We start from the raw sequence: 9,597 nt of genomic DNA, 5'->3' as shown, positions 1-9,597 counted from the left end.
CACTTTAGCAACAACGTAGTTGCAGTTCACCGCGGAAGCATACAAAGAAAGAAAAGTTTTCTTCACAAATTAAGGTAACACAGTGTGACTCAATGATTTACAAGTGGTCATTTTGTGGCTGAAGTATTCCTTTAATAGAAGACAAGCAGCTGCTTCACAGGTCTGGCCACAGTCCAAAAGAAAAACAGGTGCAGATATTTTATCCAGGTTCTCAACAACACTTCACAGGCAAATATTGTCCTTTCACTTCACTACATTTATTTGACAGTTTTAGTTACTTTTTAGATTTAGAGTTTAGAAACGTATAATCTTAAAAACTATAGTGCATCATGATAAAGTGAATGAAACTAATCAAAAATATATAAAATAATTCTTTTTAATTTGCTCCACCCTAAACCACATATGAAATTGAAATTCTGTATGTATGTCAATGCTCAAGAAATACACTGCATTGTCACCTCACAGCAAGAGGGTTCTTGAATTGAACCCCAGGGTGGGGGAGCTCTTCTGTGTGGAGTTTGCGTGTTCTCCCCATGTCAGCGTGGGTTTCCACCGGGTACTCCAGCTTCCTCCCACAGTCCAAAGACATGCATGTTAACTGGTGACTCTAAATTGTCCGTAGGTGTGAATGTGAGTGTGAATGGTTGTCTGTCTCTATGTGTTAGCCCTGTGATAGTCTGGTGACCTGTCCAGGGTGTACCCGCCCCCAGTGTCGGCTGGGATAGGTTCCAGCCCCCCCATGACACCCAACAGGATACGCAGTTATGGAAAATGAGTGAATGAATGATTAAAAACTACAGTGCATCATTATCAAGTGAATAATAAAAATTTACCTCAGTCAAGGAGGAGTACTTCTACCACGACTGCAGAATACAGTAATAAGGAAATGTGCTAATACAGTGAAGATGCATGTAGAGGATTTTGTTGTGTAATCCTGGCTTATACAACTGATTCTTCTCATGCTGTTGATGCTATCCGTTATCAGCCATGCTATTGCCATTACACAGAAGATTTAGACTCCCGACAGGTTGAGGAGCTCTTTTGTTTCTCAGTCTGTCACACTGTTACATCAGAGTATGTACCTGTACCTGGGTCCAGCACTTAACATAATAGGAATGATTAATTTGTCACTGCATCCACTTCCCACAGTGTCTGATGTGATTTGTAACATGGTTTTGCTGTTTGGATAAATGTTCTGTATTTATGTGCATGTATGTGAAACACTTGACGTCCTGAGACATAAGACAAATTTCAGAGTTTGAGGTGAAAGTGAAGTGAAATGCATCAGCATGGAGATCAGTGTGCTGAGGATAAGAACACTTGTTGAGTCTGCGTTGAGCTCAGGTGTTGAGACATTAACAAATCAACACTGCTGTTTCACTTGCGGGTGTTTTCTAAGGCCTGTTTCCCCTCTACATAATAATGTTGCTAACTAAATGTTCTGAATATGAAAACTCACAGTTGCTTATCAGGTGTGAGTCACAGGATTTGCATCAGCGCTGAATGAAACCTTTTCATGGAGGGATTGATTAAATGATGTTCTCGTTATGCTCTGAAGTGGAGTCGGGCGGATCAGTGAACTCTGGAAGCGAGAGTTCAGAGTGATGAAATCAGAACGGTTGTTATGGAAACCATGCTATTGCAAATGTCAGTGAAAATGTTTTTGACCTTGACTGATGAAATCTTGCACTTCCACAGTTTGATTATATCAGACGTGTGAACAGAGACAATTAGCATGTTGGTATTCTTAGTGTTGTGTGGCGGTAGTGTGTTTCAGTGACACTTTCTTTAAACTGTCATCCCTGTTTCTGACATGGTCTCACTTTTGTTTCAAGATCTCTAAGCAGCACGGTGAATTCATTTCTCACTTGACTCCCATGACTTCAAGGACCTTCAGCACACACCTCAAACACGGCTGAATATCTTCATGGCCGCTTAACGAGGACCAAAGGAGGCTTCTCTCTCACATCCGTCTCACAGTGAAATTTTTCATTCAGACCAGAATCCGCTGTTCAGTGCTGTAAAAGAAGAGCAGGATTTAATGAAGTCTCGGGGTGTCTATGAACTTTCTTCTTTCGTCTTTCTCTGTGGTCGGTAGAAAATATTTATAGGCTCTGGCAGAACCTTTGCTGCCCGGTGCTTGACTAAAATTTCTCGGTTACCTTTAACTCTGCCCCTCAAGTTCACCTCAGATGAATTAAATACTTTGTCCTTGTATGACCTGGCCCCGTCCTTGCCCTCTATTCATAAACATGAACTCAAGTCTGTGATCATTTCTGAGGGAAGATTTAGGTTCACAAAATATCTGTTGAAGATGGGAAATATTGTCAGAATGATGTAATTAGCAGGCAAAAGAAATCTTGTACTACTGGGTGATTTATGTTTGTTAGTTTACAAAATCAGTCAAAGACAAGGAATATGAGGGTTTGGTGCCTTTCCACTTTGCTGTATGAATATAATATGTGTCTTGAATTATAATAAGATTCACAAAATTAGATATATTGAAGGTGTAGTGTGTAGGATTTAGTGGCCTCTACCATTAAGATTGTAGAACTGAAGCTTCTTTTATGTGCCAAGCATGTAGGAGAACAGTGGCTGATGCAAAAAGTGAATGGCCCTGTCTAGAGCAAGTGTTTAATTTGTCCGTCATAGGCTACTGTAGAACACCATGGCAGACTGCGTGGAGGAGGACCCGCTCCCTATGTAGGTATAAACGGCTCATTCTCAGGTAAGGAAAACACAACAATTCTTATTTTCTGGTGATTATACGCTAATGAAAACAAGTTATGAATATTTAATTTCTGCTGATAGATGCCCCTAAATCCCTCACACTGGACCTTTAAAGGGAACAATGTCTGTAAAGAATCTGATGTGGGACACCTCAACTAAGACATTATCAATCTTTAAATGTCCAGTGTGTAGGAGTTAGGGGAATATATTGGCAGAAATGGAATATAATATAATATTTTCTTTAGTGTATAATCGCCTGCAAGGAAGAATCATTGTGATATTGTTACCTTAGAATGAGCCATTTATATCTACATAGGGAGCAGGTCCTTGTCTACGGAGACTGTCATATTGTATCTCCATGTTTCTACAGTAGCCCAGAACAGACAAACCAAACACTGACTCTAGACATTGGCCACTGTTAGCAGCCCCTCCGCGACAAGAGCATCAGAGATATACTGAAACATGAATCTGCTTTATTCAGTGTTTTTAATGGTTTAAATCACAGGGTCTGTTTGTTTTGGAGAGGAAGTGGCCTCCATGGATACTTTGGCTCCTGGTAAAAACCACCTAAACGTCCAGATCTTAAGTTGGTGGAGAAAAAAGCTGAGCGTACATTAGCAGGTGCTGGACTAGCAGTTCATCTCTGACATGCCAAACAGTGTCTTGGAAACACTGATTTGTAACTGAAACTGCTTCACTCTGTGTTTTTACCCGTTTTAATCATCCGCTCCGTTTGTTCTGGAGAGGAAGAGACCTCTGCGTCTAATGTTGCTCCCTGAAGGAAACCTCCTGAACAATTAAATATTCTAACCAGGGGAAGTTTCAGCCAGTTGCAATATGCAATCCTCACCACTAGATGCCACTAAATCTCCCTAAATATTACACACTGCTCCTTTAAAGATAACCAGACGTGGATTTCATTTAAAAGATGTGAAGAAAAAAAGAAATCTGTTTTCCAAATTTGAGTCTATTTTGTAACAAGACTCTGATCAGATAAATAGATGTTAGGCTTGTTTTGCTTAATAACATATTTCTTTAACTTTAGGGGTAAAATGCAGAGATAAAGATAAATAGCTATGAACTTTTTTTGCTAGATATGAGGAATCAAACTTGTAAGAAACTTTAAAATCTACAAGAATTATCTTCTTGATATCTCCCAACATCTTTTATCCAAACCAGCTCATTGACCCCACATCGATAAAAATGGTGAATAACAAGAGTGAGAGTCTTCTACAGACAAGAAATATCCTGCCAGAGTACATTAATTGGGAATATAATCTCCATAATTCAGAGAACATCTTTTGAACTCTTTATTGATGAAAATATCTACTTATACATCCCTAAAAGAGACCGCTGATGTGGGGATATATTCAGTGTATCTCCCAGTATCAACGTTCATATTGATATCATGTCGAATAGAGTTTGTATCCTTTACCGTTGGAGTATATTTTTATTCACCTGTTTCCGCTGGAGTGCAACAGCAGCTGCGCTCACAAGCCTAAAGGTAGAGGCGCTGCGAAAACAACACAACAAAAGATGAAAAGGAAGGAAAACATGAAGAAGGTGCATGTGTGTGAATGCTGAGCAATCAGCGCCGCGTGAAAAGACAGCACTCCTCTCCTGGGACCTGCAGTCCCTGAACCGTAGCCTTCAATGAAAAACATGGCTGCTAAATCTTCATCGTGGTGATATAATATGTCAAGGTTGAATAATGTTATCCCACAGTGTGTCAAGCAGATTGCACAGTTTCTGTGGAGCCTGAGTGGCCCCGGCCCCTCTGGCTGAATGCCCGGCCGGCTCTTTAATACCATTTGGAGTCAAGTTAAACAGTCTGGAGGAGCTGCTCATCTTCCCAATCAGCCATGGGGCACAACGGGGCACTATGTAATTCTGGGAAATGAGTGGAGTGGGCTAGTCTATACCTTCAGTGACCTCTGTATATAATACCCAATGCAGCTGGCTGTTTTCACTCTGAGGAGGGTAAATCTGATAAGTGTAAGGCTGCTGTAGATTTAATAAACCTGTGTGGGCGTTCAAGGGCAGCTGAAGTCATATTACTACTGTCGCTGTATGAAAAGGGTGAAAAGAGTCAGCAATTAATCCTTGAAGAGCTGCAGTAACAAACTCAGACTGCGGTTACATCAGGTGGCAAACAATGTTGCTTATGGGATGCTGAAAAAATGTGTCTTTCTTTCTTTTTCCTTTGCATACATATTTAATGAGCATCACTGACGGTAGCCTGAGATCTAAGATTTTCCTTGCCAGTGACTGATTCTTTGTAATTCCTGTGCATATAACAATGAAAAATTTGAATTTTGAATCAGTCAGATGATGTGGCACAGTTGTATAATTTCATTTATTGCATTAAATACTCTTTTAATATTTTTCTTTAAAGAGGCTCTGGTATTTATTTTAATAATGTGATTTGGTAAAGAGTTCTGTCCTGTAATGGCTCTGTAATTTACAGTAGATTTGAGAGGATTAATCCTCGGTGTAGGTGGTAACACACAACGTGATTTTGCCAAGTAGTCAACATCCCACATTGCATTACAGGATCAACATTGCAATCAATTACAGCCCTGTGACATCATCAGTGTGCTGCTCCTGTGCTCCTATCAACATCCCTTTGTTTCTTCAGAGCTAAGCTAGTTTTCCAAATTAAAGTTAGGACAATTAAATAAAATCCTTCGTAACACCAAACAAAAACCTTGTAAGCTACTGCAGGGTTAGCGAGTAAGCTTGCTAACTAGTTTGGCTATGCTAACAAGAAAACTTTCCAATAGAAGTGAGTTAGCTTGCTAATTACATAGGCTATGCTAATGAATAAACATGCAAATAGACTAGAATGTTAGTGAGTTAGCTTGCTAACTAGGTTGGCTATACTATTGAGTAAACAAAAATGATCCTCTTGCAAACTTCCTCTTAATAAATGATCCTCTTATTCAGGTACACTTGCCTATAGACTAGAATATTAGTGAGTTAGCTCGATAATTACATAGGCTATACTATGAATAAACTTGCCAAAAGACTATGATACTAGCAAGCTAGCTTGATAACTAGGTTAGAAAATTAGCGAGTTAGCTTGTTACATAGGCTGTGCTAATAAATAAACTTGCCTATAGGCTAGAACATCAGTGAGTTATCGTAACTAGGTTCACGATGCTAACGCACAAACTTGCCAGTAGACTAGAACATTGGTGAGTTAGCTTGTTAATTACATAGGCTATGTTAACAAATAAACTTGCCAGTAGACTAGAACATTAGTGAGTTAGCTTAATTAGGTTGGCTATGCTAACGACCAAACTTGCCAATAGACCAGAATATTAGCGAGTTAGCTTGCTAATTACATAGGCTATGCTACTGAATAAACTTGCCAATAGACCAGAATATTAGCAAGTTAGCTTGCTAACAAGGTAGGCTATGCTAACAAGCAGGCTTGCCAATAGGCTAAAATATTGATAATTAACATTATGAGTAAGGACATTAGCATTTTGCAGTTGCAAAAATGTATGAAGGACACATCTTCCCTCCTTTATTTTTTTCAAGATTGCAGTGCTTATGTTATCCTGGATAATTTATTTATGTTAATCCAGAGGTAAATCACCATGTTTACTATGGATAATTTGTTTATATTGAAACAGGACTATCATCGACATGTTGATCCTGGGTAGAGTTGCTTATATTGATCCAGGACCATCACTGCCATGGGCCTCAGTGCACATAACTATGTTGGGCCCTGTCAGCACTGTTGCCAACTCCTCAGTAAGAAAAGTAGCTATTGGCTGTCCTAAAAGTCGCTAGAAGTCGCTAAATGACGCCATTGCCTCATTTGCATAATTGTCCATATGCATGTAATTGTAATGGCTGCTGTAGGAGAGAGGGATAACGTTGTGGGAGAGACAAAAACTGAGTAAAAAAAACACCCTGAATATGTTTAGAACTACAAATGAACCTTCTTTCAGTGATTTATATTAGACAAAGAAAGTTTTACATTTACATCCCGCCCTGACTGTAAACCAGGTCGGGATCAGCCAGTGGCGGTTCTGTGCATGTGTGATTCACTCTGACTGCAGCTGGGAGGGAGGACTGGGCCGTCTGTGAGTGCTTTGGGGCGAGAGAGGAGCCCACGGCAGCATCCGCTGCTCGTTGAGAAGAATAAGAATGATACGTGCTCTCACAACAGAGTCTCCAGAAGTCTTCAATAACATCAGAAAAAGTCGCTAGATTTGTCGCTAGTCGCTTTTTTGAAAAAGAGTCGCTAGACGGGTCTGAAAAGCCGCTAAATATAGCGACAAAGTCGCTAAGTTGGCAACACTGCCTGTCAGATTTTATATATTTGTAGTTTATGTTCAGTTTTTATAGTTTATGTAGACTAAGCACATAATTTTGCTACAGATTACTACTGACTTGGCCTTCTTGGCCTTTTTGAGGGCATAAATAGCAAATGGCACTACTTTTATTTTAACATGACTCCTTTGGTAATTACAATTGTATTTCTGAAGAGGCAGTCTCTCTTAGAGGCAATCACTCTCCGTGGCCCCCCACCCCCAGTGCCCAGTGCCTGCCTGCACTGTCTATATTTACACCACTGCCTCTGCCTCCACTCTTAATCACTGCTTATGTCTAGAGTACTCATAACTGCATCCTGTATGAAAAGGTTGGGTGGTCCTCTCTGCCTGACAGACATGATAAGCATATGTCTCTATTAATCCATAAGGCCCTAATTGGGAAGCAGCCATTTTATAGCATATCTATGCTACAGAGGTCTTGTGGACGATATCATTCTAGATCTAATGACTGGCTTTTACTGCAAGTCCCTATAGAGTTTGTACTGAACTGCCCTCTGTTTTTAATGCTCCGACTGTCTGGAACTCCTTGCAGAGGTCTTTAAAAATTAATCACTTGGTAAACCTTGGTCAATTTAAATCCATGATCTCTGACCACTTAATTCCTCTTTACACGTTTTAATTGTTTTAACTACTGATACATAAATATTGTAGGCTTACATGTTTTAGTTCATTTGCTTTTGTAATTTGTATCTTGTATTATCTTGTTTCTATTTATATTCTTGTTTCAATTATTGTATTGTAAATGCCAAAGGACTGATAAACATCCGGAATCGTTTATTACTGTATTTGATTGTTGTTGTTGTTGTTGTTGTTGTTTTTTTGTTTTTTACAATGCACAGTTTTCTTTATCGTAAGTCCAAACAACAAAACAAGTATTCATCACAAATAAGCATTATAAACATATACAATCTCAAATACATACCAGAGATGAAAAAAAGGAACAAACTCAACCAAAGGAACAAAAATAAATAAATACTACTGACACATACACTCACACGCTGACATCATCTCCAAGGTTAAACCTAGCTGTCTTTCAGTTGCATTAATTATTGCATCGACCTCTACATTGCATGCAGCCAGCTAATGAAAGGGCCCCATGTAGACATAACCTGATCAAGTTTATTCAGCCAACTGATGCATTGATGTAGTCCATTCTTCATGTGGGGGTGGGTGTTTTTTCCTCCAGTGCCCCAGCAGCATCGGTTTAGCTGTTGTACAAATGAAGATAATTCATCTCTTCTCAAAGTAAGACAAGTCAGAGTCCTGAAAATGCATGGTTGAACCTTGACAGACAGTGTTACAAAGACTTCGAACCTTTTTTACGACATCAAATATTACCTGCTAGATGTTTTTCCACCATTTGTCTAGTGCTGGACATGTCCAAAGTATATATATAAAATAGAAGCACCATTGTGTTTAGGGTTGCCACCTTGGATTTGTGAAAAAAAGGGACACTCGACCAAATGTTTGAGGCGGAGGGCTCGGCCATTATTACCAGTTCAGACTGACCAATGAACATGAAATTCAGACATAGGAGACCAGATTTGCCATCATTTCATGTCCTTCTATGTGCCTGTATTTTATATTAATTTTTATACCAATGAAAAAAACAAATCCGTGTTACTAAATTCTTACATTTTTACATGTATCTCACCATAGCAAGTTGGAAGTTGACATATTCTGCCATATATGAAGAGGGGAGACTCTCTGGAATCTGGCAATATAAGAACCATGATGGTGGGACATTCTGTCACTTCACAGCTGTCCAAAACATGTGGTTTGTGCCAGGCGGACATGATTGCCAGTATTTTTTCATTATTGCAAGAAATTCCATTGACTCATTCACAAGTCAAAAATGTGTTTTATCTAAAAGAAACATGCAATATTTACATCTAAGATCATAGAAAAATAGTCAACCAAGTGCAATGATGTCCTCCAAGATAATATCTGCCACTTTGATTGCAGTAAACAAAAATCGCTATGACGCACGGTCGCGGAGAAAAACCATAGAGAAGAACAGGTGTGAATTTGGACGCACTATGCGTCGTTCTGGATGGACTCCTTGGCCTGCTGCTGCTGCATTTTCCCCAAAATACGGGACAAATTGTGTCCGGGAGAGATTTTTTTCCCCCGGGACAGCTGATGAAAAAAGAGAACAATTCTGGGAAAAACGGGACGGGTGGCAACTCTAATTGTGTTCATGATTGTTTTTTGTATTTATACTCATCATTGCATATGAGGGCCAACCCTCAATGACTTTCTTGAGATTAAATAAAGGTAATTATACTAATAATACATTTTTAATCTTCTCGGGAGTTGTTCTGCAGATTTTAATCTCATATACTTAAGGGACTTTTTACAATAAAGGCGAAATTCATTACAAAAGTATTAAAACTGTCAGTTGTTTTTATAAATCTGGCGTTGTGTATTTAACATTCTGCCAGTCCACCAGCAGGATGTTTGGACTGCACTAATCCTGCTGGCGCGCTTTTGGACTACAAACTGCCTCAGTGACATG

Source organism: Epinephelus moara, chromosome 6, assembly GCF_006386435.1.
Source record: "Epinephelus moara isolate mb chromosome 6, YSFRI_EMoa_1.0, whole genome shotgun sequence".
NCBI classification, from domain to species: Eukaryota; Metazoa; Chordata; class Actinopteri; order Perciformes; family Serranidae; genus Epinephelus; species Epinephelus moara.
The sequence above is the reverse complement of the archived record's forward strand: the minus strand, read 5'-3'. Positions refer to the sequence as shown.